The sequence below is a fragment of the Cebus imitator genome, unplaced genomic scaffold (assembly GCF_001604975.1).
Source record: "Cebus imitator isolate Cc_AM_T3 unplaced genomic scaffold, Cebus_imitator-1.0 Scaffold599, whole genome shotgun sequence".
Classification (NCBI taxonomy): Eukaryota; Metazoa; Chordata; class Mammalia; order Primates; family Cebidae; genus Cebus; species Cebus imitator.
In genome coordinates this window covers 700803-714738 of record NW_016107914.1, presented here as the reverse complement: position 1 = coordinate 714738, position 13936 = coordinate 700803, and the positions used below count along the sequence as shown (strand labels likewise).

The 13936-nt window shown below is 56.6% G+C and overlaps 1 protein-coding gene across 9 annotated transcripts in view; it reads left to right on the top strand.

Annotated features, from left to right (window-relative positions):
• Positions 1–2247: 2247 nt before the first annotated feature.
• Positions 2248–13936, top strand: part of ATP2B3 (ATPase plasma membrane Ca2+ transporting 3) — a 60248-nt gene continuing 48559 nt past the window's right edge. For 6 of the 9 annotated variants that reach the window (XM_017516643.2, XM_037734279.1, XM_017516645.2 and 3 more), the window contains exon 1: positions 2249–2346. The gene's annotated coding sequence lies outside the window, so the exon portion shown is untranslated. Of the gene's footprint in view, positions 2347–13936 lie in introns of all 9 variants that reach the window. The other 3 variants (XM_017516640.2, XM_037734278.1, XM_017516639.2) reach the window with 1 other exon arrangement.

Sequence of the window (13936 nt, the reverse complement as noted above, 5' to 3'; positions counted from 1 at the left end):
GCTCCTCTGCCCTCCTGTGGTGCCAGGGGCCAAAGTCCAGCTTCCAACCTGTCCTGGGTGGGATCTGGTGCCCTCTGGGCCTCCCCTCCCCCATCTGGAATGTTGGGTAAGACGAGCTGCTCCTCCAGCATGACAGGGCTCCCATGCAAGGGCCAGAACGCACCTCATGACAAGTTTCCAGCATGACTGGGGCTTGCTTCGGTCCTGATTTTTCCCACCTGGGGCCATGAGAAGTCACAGCCTGTGTGTGGGGGAAGGGGCCGGGGGTGTCCTGACGGTGCCTCTGGGCCCTGAGAAGCAGCCTACCTGACCCCCCGCACATGCCCCAGGCTCTAGGGTTGCAGGAGCCAACACCCAAGAAAAGCTTCGCCAGAGTTGGAGTGGAAGGGGACTGTGTGAGTGTGTGAACGAATGTGTGTGTCACTGTGTGTGCAAACTGAGTGGGGAGGGTGTGTTTGTGACTGTAACTGTGAGTGTGTGTGTATGTGTGTGCCCTTGTGTGTGCTCACTGGGTGACTGTGTGAGTTGTGTAGCTGTGAGAGCATGCAGCTATGCACGAATCCCTATGTAACTGTGTGGGCCACTGAGCATGTGTGGGTGACGGTGTGTGAGCACATCTCAGCGTGAGGATGCATGTGTGGGAGAGATTGTGAGAGTGTGTTTGTGAGTGTGTGTGTTTGTGAAAGCATGCGAGTGCACATGAGTTCATGCATATGAGCAGGTGTGAGTATGTGTGTGTGCATGGGAGCCGGGGAGAGTGTGGGTGTGCCTGTGAGCGGGTGTAAGGCTGTATGAGTGCACATGTGAGCAGGTACGTGCATGTGTGTGTGTGAACGTCAGCCCACACTGAGAGGTGCCAGGGCCTTGGGCCTGGCTCTGGGATGGCAGATATCACTGGCTTTCCACTGAACCAGCTACTTCCTGGGGAAGGGAGGGGCAGTCTGTGGGGGTTATGACAGTTCCGTGGTTGCAGGGGCAGCAGAACCTTCGTGTCCTTTTGGTCTCTAGCACAGTGGTAACTCCTCAAAGAGACCTTTCCTGAGCCACCAGCACCCTCTTTCGTGGCTCCCCATCAATGGGGTCCCATGGCCCTGCCCCCAGAGGTGCGGGTGCATTTGCCATCTACTGGCCACTCCCTGTTTTGTGGTCCCCGCTGTGTTCCCAGTGCTCAGCTCTGGTCTGGCCCACAGGATGCCCGGGGCCCTATTTGTCCAAGGCAAGAAAGAATTCGAGGCTGTGTCCAGGCCTCCTGCACCTGCCCCAGGCTCCCGCCCTGATCCCCTACCTGTGCCCCAGCCCCGCCTCTGCTCTCTGCTCAGAATGCTGGCAAAGGCCACCCTGGGGTCAGAGGCCTCCACTGGCCCTGGAACTAGGAAGCCTGGGAGTCCGAGGCAGGCACTGGGGTCTCTGTCCAGGTAGGTGGGAACTCGTGCTTGTGGGCGTGGCCAGGTGTCTGCCCTGGGGTTTGTCTGTGTGTCTGTTTCCACTCATAGCGGAGATGCTTGTGCACCTGCGTGTCTGGCTCTGGTGCCCACCTGTGTGCGGTCTGTGTCCTGCCTAACGGTGCTCCCGTGATAATCTTTTGCCATCACCCGTGGTGAGGATCTCTGGTAAACACAGCTTCCTCTGGGAAGACGAAATTGGATGCCGGAACTCTCCACAGGTAGTGGAGGCTGCAGGAGCTCACCAGTGGCTTGGAGCCCACTGCGGCAAGGCCCAAGGACCCCACACTACCCATTAACCATCCGGTTCCACGTCCCATTTTCCTGTTGGGGAGACGCACCTAGAGGGCAGTGGTCTGGAGAGGTAGCGCCAGCCTTTTGCCCCAGTGGCAAGCTCACTCGGGGTGCTCTCTCTGCAGTCACAGGTGCCACGATTCCCCAGTTTTCAGCCCCACCCACCCCCAACTTGGCCAGTGCCCTTTGGGGGAAATGCCAGGCCAGAAAGGGCGGGCATCCCCGCGCGTCCTGGGGACAGAAGGGCGGACACCGGGCGCGTGGCTCGGGAGCCCCGAGGCCCCTGCGCCGTGCACCGCCCCCCGCGCCCGCTCCCTCCTCCCTCCCTCCTCCTCCCCCGGCTCCCTCCCCCACCCCCCTCCCTCCCTCCGTGCTCAGAGCTGCGGCTGGAGTCGAGCGCGCCGCGTCGCCCGCCGCTAGTGCAGAGCTTGGGGAGCACTCCGCCGCAGCCCTCGCCCGCCGCGGAGGGTTGCGTGCCGCGCAGCCGGCCAGGCCGCCCCGTACCCGGGCCTTTCCGTCCTTGGAGCGGATCGTTGCCCGCCGGGCGCTTGCCCGCAGCGACAGCGCCCGCAGGAGCAGAGGCCGCAGCGGCGGCCGTGCCCATGCCGGGGTAAGTGGTGCTCGGGGCGCGCGGGCGCCACTGGGGTGGGCGCGGGCGCGGCGCGGGCATAGGCGCAGGCGGGGACCGGAGGGTGGCCCAGCAGGTGGCGCGGCGGCAGGTGGGGGGACGCGGGTCCCTGCCCGAGGCACCTGCGCCCCGCGCCAGGCCTGCGTGTCCTTGCGGCACCGCGGCCGCGCGTCACCCGGGGGCCCCAGGCCGGCAGGCAGCGCCCGGCATCCTGCACCCTGCGCCCTGCGCCCCGCATCGCGCGCGCAGGCGCATCCGTGTCTGGAGAACAAGGCCGTTGGGGGCTGCGGGCCGGGGCTCAGGGTGGGCACAGCCAGGGGCTCGGGATCTGGGCCAGGAGCCCGCGGGTGCGCACGCACCTTCCCGGAGCCTCGAGCACCCCCTCCCCCCGCACCCTCCCACTGTATCATCCTCCCCCTCTCGCGTTCCCACACCGTCCCCCACACGCCCACGCGGCTGCCCAGGAGACCCCGCCGCGGTCATGGGCAGTGCCCATGAGGAGCCGCCCTGAGCGCACTTAGGTAACTTCTCCATCCCTCCAGGAATAGCTGTCTCCCCCTCCTAGCCTCTGTGACCTTGGCCAGCCAGCTTTTACTGTGGCCACCTCCGTTTTCTCACGGGTGAAAGCTTTGGCTTTAAGATTCTGGAATTTGGAATCGCAGGTGCCGCATCTCCCAGACCCTGAGATGATGGGCTGCTCTCTCTGGGACCTGGTCTCCTTCCCTCTGCTGGCCCTTCTGGGAGTTAGTGGCTCAGCCAGCTGGCTGAGAAGGGGTGGGAGGTAGGGCAGGTCAGGGCTGGAGGGAGTCTTGGAGAGCCCTCCAGGGTGAGGGCTCCTTGAGGGTTTGGGAGAGACTGTGGAAAGGCTCCTTTGCTCACTCAAGAGGCAGGGAAGGGACCAGAATTCCTCAACTAGATGCTTGCTATTTCCTGGTGCGGCCATATAACTTTCAAAGACGAAGCTCCAGGGCCTCCGACCTCAAGGGAGTCCCCGTCTGCCAACGGGTCAAGTCCAGCCTGTCCCCAGCTGGCCCCCATCCTGAATTCTGCTGGCACCCTACAAGTTAGCCGACTTCCCCTGGCTGACCTGGGCACCTCCTCCCCTCCTTTGCCCACTAGGCTCTGTACCCTCAGCCCTGCCATCACCCCTCACTAGTCAGTGACTATGTTAAGGCAGGGACTGGCTCTTGACTTGCACAGGCTGCTCGAGTGCCCAGCACAGGCCTGGCACAGAGTGGGCACCTGGTTTCTTCATGACATATTCATGACCTTGACCTCACTGAATCTGCAGACTCACTGAACAGGAGAGGCAAGGCCTGGATTTTTGTCCCCATTTTTCAGATGGGATCATTGAGGCCCCAAAGAGGAGAAGGGACTCGGCCCTGAATTGAGGCTCCTTCCTTCATGAGTAGATGGCTGGGGGCGTTCCTATAGTCCTGGTGGTGGGGGGAGAGGTTATCTTCATAATCAAAGGCCAGCCCCACTTCCTGAGCTCCATCTGAGTCTCATATCAACCACACGAGTAAACGGCTGTTTTCATCCCCCATACACACGCTTTTCACAGATGAGGAAACCAAAGCCATGTGGCTCGCGAGAGAGGAGCTAGGAAGCTGAGGAGAGGGCTGGGGGTGCCCAGGCCCCTTCAGGACTCAGCTGAGACTCAGTAGAGGGTCCCAGGGTGAGGTCAGGCCCTCGAGTCTGTGCCATCAGAAAGTGCTGGGCAGTTGTGGTCCCGGGCCATTGATTGTCCCTGCTGCTGGCCCCAAGGTGGGGAAAGGCCAAGGACACAGCCAGTCTCCATCAGCTCCACCTGGGCCGTGCCCAGCAAGGCCAGGTGGTTTGAGCGCAGGGGCAAGCATGCTCTCACACAGCAGGGGGTAACAGGCAGATGGAAGTGGGGCAGGCGTGGGAGGGGGCTTTGCGCAGAGCCAGAAGGAGAGCCGATCCTTTGAGGAAGGAAGTCCCCAAGGCTAAGAGCATACCAGGGGACAGCCGTGACACCAGGCAGAAGAGATGCCGCAATCGGCCCCCCGAGAGGCAAGGAAGGGGCCGGAGGGGGCTCGTGTGGCTGCCTGGGGCTTCAGCGACAGCAGCTCCATGCCTGATGGTCTTTGTGACCTTGGCCAAGTCCCTTCTCCATTCCAGACCCAGGGAGGTGGGGGTGGGCCTGGGTGAGCTGGAGCTTCAGAGGTTGAATCATTCACTAGCGGGAGAAGCCAAGCCTGTGAGTCAGTGAGTGCTCTCCATCCCAGAACAGCTGCTCTCAGCCCAGGGATGCAGCCACGGAGTGCCGAGGTCAGCTTTGGAGGCCCCTCTGAGGATGTTTTGTGGAGAGGGGTCCCTTGCCTGTCCAGTAGACAGGACGAGGGTGCCCCTGAGTCCCAGGGGCTTCTGAGAGCTGAGTACTCGCTGGGCATCTTGCAGCCAGCAGAACCTCCTCCCCCACCTCACAGAGGAAGTCATCAGCATATATGAACTCCCTTCTGATTTTAAATTGATGGCATGTGTATTTCACCAATGGCCACTGTCTCCATCAGTAGTCAGCAGCACATCAAGTAATGTCAACAATGACAATAGTTATAATGGCAGTCACTTTATGTCAGATACTGAGTGCTATGCAGACATTCCCTTGCCCACTTAATTGAAACAACAACAAATGATTGTATCCCCATTTTGCAAATGAGAGTGAGACCCAGAGAGGTTAGGTAACTTGCCCAAGGTCACACAGCCGGTAGGTAGCAAATCCAGGGCTGGAATGCAGTCCATCAGGCTCCAGAGTCTGGTCTGTGCATGTAGCCATTTGTTCCTGTATCTCCAGAAGTGTGTGCAGAAGTCAGCAGAATAGAGTGCGGTTCTTGTGAACTCACTGTCTAGGGTAACCCCAGCCCTGTGGGCTGAGGCCGGGGATTCTTGAGAAGAACTTGCACCTCTGCCCCATCTACCCACTAAGAGAAATGGACAACAGGTGGATTTAGATCAATCTCCAGCAAGTCAGGGACTGATTTGCTTTGCATTCGTGGCCCCTTCAGGGCACTGTGAAGCACTGGTGGTGCATGTAAAGGGCAGCGGAGAGATAGGGACCTGGGCTGTGGCACCGAAGGCGGATGCTTCCATCTAAGCACTTGTGAACCTCACCAGTGCCATCTCGGAGATGGGCCGAGGCACTGGGCTCTCGCTGTGACTTTGCAGCAAGCTCCCCAGCAATGCCCCGGGCTGGGTATGCAAAGCAGAGACCCGGAGCATTCACAGGGCTCCTCCCTTCCCTGCCCTGGCTAAGCTGGCAGAAGCTAGGCCAAGTGGTGCCTAGCTAGAAGGCCCTCCTCTGCCTGGGCTCCTTCTGTTGGGTGGGCGGTGCTGGCAGCGGGCCTGGGAGCCTGCAGAGAAGGATCAGAACCACGCGTCACCGTCACCGGGGCAGAGGGAAGGAAGGTCTCAAATGCAGGGAAATTCGGGCATCCTAGACTGCCCACGGTTGGGAAAGGGACAAGTCCAAGGTCACGTGGCTGAGTAGGTGGCAGAACCCGAATCAGCGCAACAGGGCAAGGGTGGAAATGCCACCGGTTGGGGAATCTTGGGACTGGCAGGACTCTTTGAGCACGAGGAGGTTTCCGGAATCTGGCTTCCAAATCAAAGTTGTGCAAAGCGGGTGTGTCTCAGTGTCCTTGGAGAGCACTGTATTTAAAGCGGTCCTGAGCCAGCGTCTCTTGTTCTGTAGGTGGGTCCCTCAGGAAATGAGCAACCATTTTCTTCCAATGGGAAGTTGTTCCCTGAGGCCACAGGCTCAAGGCACTTTCTCCACCTGCACTGTGCAAGTTTTTATTAGAATGCACTTCCTCAGGTGCATAAGGCTGGTGGCTACCATCACAGACATTTTTCATCACTCCAGAATGTTCTGTTATACAGAGCTGCCTTACAGGAAATGGAAACCCGAGTCCTCACTTGGACCCTGAAGCCACCTCCCACACCCATTCCCTGGTGGCACAAGGCCACTGATGCATCAGCTTGGGCTCCCGCAGAGAACCATCCTGAAGAGAAGCCCCAAAGAGGGCTGACTGGTCACAGATATTTGAAGATGTGTTCTGTGATGAGGTGGGCTCCAGTCTGAAAGCTTGACAGGTAGGGACAGAAGGTGCCAGGCTGGGCTTGAGCGGGTCGTTCCTCAGAATGGATGAGTGCATTCCATTGTCAGGAAGGGGCCAGTCATGCCAGAGGCCACATCTTATTCACGTGATGGGCATGAGGGATACTGCCCTTGTTCACTTCGGGCCAGGCTCTGTGTTTGCTGCAGGGGAGATGGCAGAGAGGAGAAGGCAAACGCAGTGCCCTTGCTGCCCTCCTGGAGCCTCTGTTCTTTGCTAAGTGTTCACCAAAGTAAAAGTGCAAACCTGGCTGGGGCCGGGAGGATGGACAGAGGCCACCAAGCCAGCCAGTATCTCCCGGGGCTCCGGTCCACAACCTGAGTCCCTGCCCATCCTGCCCTGACCCCGCCTCCTCTGCAACCACATGTGGCTGATGGCTAACATATGGGACAGTGCAGAGAGGGAACATTTCCATCACTCCGGAATGTTTTGTCACACAGAGCTTCTTTAGAGCAAATGGAGACGTGAGTCCTCACCCGGACCTAGACCCCCCCCCCCCCCGCCAAGCCCACTGCCCCACGGCTCCTAGAAGGGCGCACCAGGCAGGGGCTCTTTGAGAGCTGCTGAGATTCCTGGACAAACACAGACAGGGGAGGAGGGAAAGGGCCTCCATCCTAGTGGCCCGCTGTTTCATGGGGGATGCCCAGACCTTGACTCGTGCTGACTCCGGTGGCCCTAGCACATCCAGCATGGGGCAAAAACCAGATCCAGCCACTGCCCGGCCCTTGTGAGGCCCCGACATATGCCCTGTATGCTGCGTGTGCTCAGGAAACAGCAAGGAGGAGCCGTGGGGTTTAAAAAATAATAATAACATTGATTTCTTCCTATTTAAAAACAATCCTCTTAACATGCTGTCTGTAGGAAACACATGAAACACAGAGAAGTCGAAGATGGAGTAAACCCATCCAATCATGCAAATGCAATTCAACATCTCCATTTTATTTATTTCACATTACTGTCATTATACCATGGGCTCAATTGTGTAATCTGTTTTTACTTCACATAAGCATTTTCTTTATTAATATAATCCCTTCCTAAATGAATTTTTTCAAAATGGTTATAGTTTAATTTTTTTTAAGATTATGAAAGTAGTAAGTGCTTATTGCAAAAATAAAGAATGATCTTGAACTGTGCAAAGAAGAAATTTTGATAATTCAACAGTTATTTACCAAGCACCCGGGATGTGTCAGGCAGCCCTCAGTAATGACAATTTTCAATGGCTGAATAATATTCTCCCAAGAGATTGTAATTCGCTTAATTATTTGGCTAATTTTGGAAACCCAGGCAGTCAGATTTATTTTGCTCTTATACGTGAGCTCTGCTGGGGAGCCTCTGTCCTGAGGAGAGGACCTGGACAGAGGCATCTTCTGCCAAATCGTTCTCCAAAAGGGCTTTTTGCGTCCCACTGGATGGTCGGTCTCGCTCGCTGCAACCTTGCCAGCATTAGGTATTTTAATCAAACAAATTGTCACAAGTATCTAGGTCAAAAACATGTACTTTAATTTATTTGTCTTAAATTGCTGGTGAGGGGCAATGTTTTTCCTCATGTTTATAAGTTGTCTTTTCTTTGTAAATTATCTGTTCCTACCCCCTCCTTTCTTTTGAGACAGCCTCGCTCTGCTGCCCAGGCTAGAGTGCAGTGAGGTGGTCTCCGCTCACTGCAACCTCTGCCTCCCGGGTTCGAGCAATTCTCCTGCCTCAGACCCCTAGTAACTGGGATTACAGGGCACACCACCACGCCCGACTAATTTTTGTATTTTTAGTAGAGACGGGGTTCCACCATGTTGGCCGGGCTGGTCTCGAACTCGTGACCTCAGGTGATCTGCCCACCTCAACTTCCCAAAGTGCTGGGATTACGGGCGTTTACTGATGTCTTAGTGTTTCTCCAGTGGGCTTGAATAAACTGTATACATGAAAAAATAGTGACAATTTAACATATTTGTTGCAAATAATTTTTAACACCTTTGTTCTTTGCCTTTTTTTCCCATGCAAAAGGTAAACATTTTGTATCTCATAATTATTTATGATTTCTTCCATTGCTTCTAGACTTAGAAAATCCCTTTTGGAAAGTTGAGAGCTGTTCATTTATGAGTTTTCCATGTGTCTTCGTGTGTGTGTGTGTGTGTGTGTGTGTGTGTGTGTGTGTGTATCGGGGTAGTGTAGTTGCATTTTTAAGATATTTAACTCTTTAGGTATCAGCAAGCTTTTTCTGCAAAAGGCCAGATAGTAAATAGGTTTCCAGTTTGCAGGCCACACAGTCTCTGTCCCAACTACTCAACTGTGCATGGTAGCCTGCAGGTAGCCACAGACAATGCAAAATGAGTGGGCGTGGCTGTGTCTCAATAAAACTTTATTTGCAAGAGCACTGGGCTGCCAGATTTGGCACTTAAGCTGTGATTTGTCAAACTGTTGAATCCAAAGGAGATGTGTCTTGGGGAATCGTATGAGGTGAGGATCTAAGGTGCATCTTTTGCAGATTGCTAACCAATTGTCAGATCTCTAGCAGCAAATCAGTTGTTCCCTGGATGGTTTACATGCACTGACGCTCGTCTGCAGTCAGGCCTGATGCTGGCTGCACGTGCTGTCCCACAGGCCCCTCTGTGTGCTCCTGTGCTGATGATGTGCTTCTGCCTCTTCTACCTGATATCGTTTCATACCTGACCTGCCAGCCCCACCTCAGTAATCCTAAAGCTTGCTTCTGTCTGGTGAACATTAGAAGCACTTTGGCAGTCCCCCTTCCTCCCTCCCCGCCAACATAAAGCACTGGGCGATTCATTCTCTGGACATCCTCAGAGTTCTGATGCCACTGATGAGTCCTGTCCTCATGGGGTTGGGTGGCAGCTGGATCTGTGCAGACGCTGCGGATTTGCCCCTCTGCACAGGAGGTGGTTGTGGGCAGGAGTGAAGGCCCCCAGCTGAGGGTGGCCAGACGGGCCCAGGAATGCCAGAGCCTCCTGACTGAGAGACACGAAACAAAGCTGGCAGCATAAGAGCTCACGGGAGATTGGGAAGCCACTGCGGGGCCAGCAGAAGATGACCTCAAATGACAAGACTTTGGTCTTTCTGCTGCTCTTTTGGAAATCACTGTCCTGACACTCAGAATTCCTTGCACTCTGATATTTCAAATCTAATTCTGAACCAGGCTAAGGCCCATGGGGTGGCCGGTTTGTAACTGAACCTACATTCCCACAGATTGCAGGCCAGGGGTGTGACAGTGGCACAGGGTGTGACCAAGTGGGGAGGGGCCCTTTCTCCAGATTGGACCAGCCTGGTGGAAACTGCTTGGCTTCCCCAGAGAGCAGCAGGAGTAGGAGAGTGTGTCCAGCCCCGAGTCCTGGGCAGAGCAAGGGATCGCTAGGCACAAGGGTCCATTCCATCCCCACTATGGGCCTTGGCTCCATTTCTCCTGGAAGCATCCTGGACCACACACTGCCATATCTTAGTTTGGAGCCACAGGCCCAGGAGAGATGGGCTCAGGGGTCTCCAGGTACTCTCCTGTAGTCAGAGGACGGCTTCCAGCTGATGGTCCGATGCCTGGTGCAGGAGAGGAGAGCGCCTGCCTAGCCTCGTCTCCCCCTCTTGGCCTGTAATTCATCTGCCCACAACACTGTGACCAGCAGCGAGGCTCGGAAACCTCTGTCCTGGGGAATGGAGCAAGAGTTCCTCCTTGCAACCCATCTATGGGGCCAGAGGGTGAGGATGGGCTAGCCTGGGGGCCACTGCCCCAGACCCCTGCCCTGGTAGGACCTAGAGAGGCCCTCGTGGCTGTGTCTGGAGGTGGGATGGGGCAGTAGGGGTGCGTCAGGGCTCCCGAGCCACCACCTGGCTCTCTGTGCCCCATCCACCCTTCCCTGAAGGAGGAAGCTGGGCTATAGCACCATCATGGGAGGGGTGCGTGAGATGGAGATGGGCAGGGTTGGGGTCTCCTCTAAGGGAGGAGGGAAGAGGGAGAGCACGCAGAGCAGACATCCACCCCTCGAGGTCCTGTCCCCAACCCAGCTGTGCTCTCCGGATGCCTTCCCAGTGGGGAGAGCAGGGCGTCTGTCCATGAGCACAGAGTGGGTGGGAGGAATGCGGCTGATGACAGAGGATGATAAGAGGGTCAGGAACTGGAGGAGTGGCTGGCTGGTGGTAGGGAGGTGGGGGGACCTGATGGGCTGTGGGGCATGCTGAGGGAGAGACTCAGAACCCTGCATTGCTGTTGCTTCCAGCCCGAGAGGGGCCCTCTGCCTCTGCATCCCCTTCAGGCGCCCCTGGGCTTTGTGGCACTTTCTCTGGGCTTTGCTGGAAGAGCTTTGGGCTCATGTGCTGGGTTCCTCAGTCAGAAATAGTGTTTTAGGAGCCAGCAACGCTCAGCTCGTGCGACTCAGACAGCAGCCAAGCCCTTGGTGACCTTCAGATCCTGCTGTCACAGCCTTGGCTGCAGCGTCTGAGGTGCCCTCTGTCTGGGCACCCTCACCACTTGCTCTTCCTCCATCACTGCAGTTGGCAGTGGGGAAGGTGGCACAGATGCTCCTGTGTGCTCATTCCTTGGGTCCAGGTCACACAAAGGGAGCCTCGACTCCCGTCTTTAGGGAGCCCCCATTTAGAGGTCTGCCTTCCAGATCCTTTTATTGGCCTCATTGACTTTGAACCCAGTGAGTCCCCTCAGCCTGTCCTCCCAAAGACTTTGGCCTGCTTCCAGAATCCAGGACACCCCTTCTACTGCCCCTGCCAGGATTCCTAATGGGGCCCCACGGGACTCATTCCCTAGGAGGACACGTGTGTGTGTCCTGGTAGCGCCTTATTTAGTCACTGCCTGTCCGAGCTGGAAGAACTCAGGCCTGCCCACAGCCCGATGGCCTCCAGCTGCCTGTAATTTCCTTAATTACCTATTTAGGCTTTGACGGCTTCCGGTCCTCAGAGCTGGCTCTGAGATTGGAAGCGGGCTGGGACCGACACCAAGGTACCCAGACAGAGCTGGGGCGACTTGGGGCACCTCTCCTCCCATCCACATGCTCTCTGGCTATGAAGGGCTGGGAGGACAGGGACCTAGTTTCCTACTGGACCCCAAACACAAGGTCTCCATCCCTTTGAAGCTAGAGCCTTCCACGCTGGCCACAGCCACCACGTTTCTAGGTCCCTGTGCCATCCATGCCATCAGAGCTGCTGGGCAGGCCGGGGTTGGCAGGAGGGGCGTAGGGAGTGCGTGGGGGTGCGTGGGGAGTGCGTGGGGGCCGGGTAGTGGCTGGCCAGGCTCAGGCTGCAATGCAGCTGGCAGCCCGCTGTAATTGGATAATTAGTGTCATTATGCTTCCAGCTCCTTCGCTCTCTCCTTCTGCAGCTCTTGCCTTCTCTGGCAGGAAACAAATGACTGTCCCCCAACCCTCAGTGCCCTCAGTGCAGACTTCTGGCCCCAATCAGGAAGGGGCTTCCAACCTCCCTGTGGGATCCAGGGACAGCGGCATTGTGAGGGCCACCTGCGTAGGAGACAGGAGTGCTGTGGGGGTCCAGGAAAGTTTGGGGAAGCATCCAGAGAGGCACATGGGTTCAGCCCCACTAGTGGAGCTTGGTCCTGACCTGTGAACCCCGGGGTGCAGACTTTAGGACAAGCCTCGGGAGGGGCGAGTGCAGTAGGAGGGACTGACTCAGCAAAGAGCATCGCCTTGTTTGGCTTCCTGGAGATCTCAGGGGCTTGAAGGAACCTCCCGGAAAATGAGCCCAGGGCCCTGGGGACCCGGCTCAGGGTGTGTGGCTAGGTGGAGCCCTGTCTCCTCACCAACCCAGCGAGAAGGAATGGGAACCCATTTCACAGATTAAAAAGTGAAGGGCCTCTCCAACTCCGGTACCTGCACTCTGAAGCCCTGAGGTTTATGAGGACAGAGTTCCTGCCCAGTCACTTTGTTGAGCTCTTTTAATTGGTTCTAATCACTTGCTTTTTGCTTTTCTGGGGTTTTCTGGGCAGTAACTTGGCACTGGAGGGCATGTTGGCCTCTGCTCCCGGCTTGCCTGTGACCTTGAGTGAGCTCCTCTCTACCCACTCTGTGCCTGAGACATATCTGCTCTTTGGTGTGGACCATCACCCCATGCTGTAGAGGCTTATGGCAGAGTGAATGCTAGGGACTGGGGATGCCCGTGATAGGACTGTCATTCTGTCCGTTGTTCGTGGCTCTATCCTCTCCCTTCTGCCCCAGGGAGCTCAGGGGAGTCTGGGGATTTTGTAGGTCTTGGAGTGAAGATTTACTCGGGCTATGGGCTCAACCTGTCTAACAGAGACCCCACATAACAGTAGCTTCAGTGAGAGAGAGTTGACTTCTTTCTCATGTAAGAGTCTGGGTGGCCAACCCAGGCCCAGCGCAATAGCTACTTGGCCCTCAGGGATCTGAGCTCCTTTCATTGTGTCATACATCGATTCCATCTGCAAGATGGCACAAGATGGATAGCTGCGGCAGCACCTGTTCCCACACTAGCGTTCTAGCCAGCAGGAAGGAGGGGAAGGGCAGAGGAGGGCACATTCCTTCTCTTTAAGGACACGGCCCTGAAGCTGTGCCTGTCATTTTTGCTCATACCCAATTGGCCAGGACATAGTCAGATGGTCATGGTTAGCTGCAAGGGAGTTGGGGATGCTACATGGCGTAAGAAGTGCGGGAAAAGCTGGCAAGTTTCCGCCACACACCCCTGGGGCTTCATTAACACCTCCTCAAGACACATTTGAGAAATGGAAGGTACCTATCTTCAGGCCAGACCTTCCCCAGGTGACATGGCCAGCCCTTCTGGGAACGGAATGGGGTCCGTACCTTTGAAGAAGTGTGGCAACAAGAGGGGGCCATTTGCAGGCAAGACGGCGATGGCCTCTCTCCATTGATCCGGTCCTATACACCAAATAGGGCACCCACCTGGCTGGCCAGGATATGGATGATGTTAAAAGCCACAGAGGCTGTAGGGTGGGGGTAGGGTGTGTAGGGAAGGGTCTGCTTGGGCTTCCATATCCAGTCGGGTGTTTCCTGGAAGTTAAAATCCATGCAGGCAGACTGCTGGCTGATTGGGCACCACGGGAGGCCATTCAGGCGCAGCGTGCAACACCCTGGACACACAGCAAAGTGGCCAGTGGGGCCTGCTTGTGTGTTCTGTTGTGGACATACACATCTCGTAAAACACGCCACACTCACCATGTTTAAGTGTGCGTCCCGGGCATAAGCACACTCCTGTGCTGTGCAGCCATCTCCGCCATCTAGCCGCAGAACCTGTTCATCTTCCCCAGCTGAAGCTCTGGCTCCGTTCAGCCCAACTCCCCACCCCTCAGCCCCGGCACCCGCCCTTCTACTGCCCGTCCCCCAGGAGTTCACGGCTCTCCTGTGAGGCCCCTCGCAGGAGTGGAATCCTACAGTGCCGGCCTCTCTGTGACTGGCTCCTTTCACTGAGTCCCATGTCCTCGAGGGTCAGCCATGTGGGAC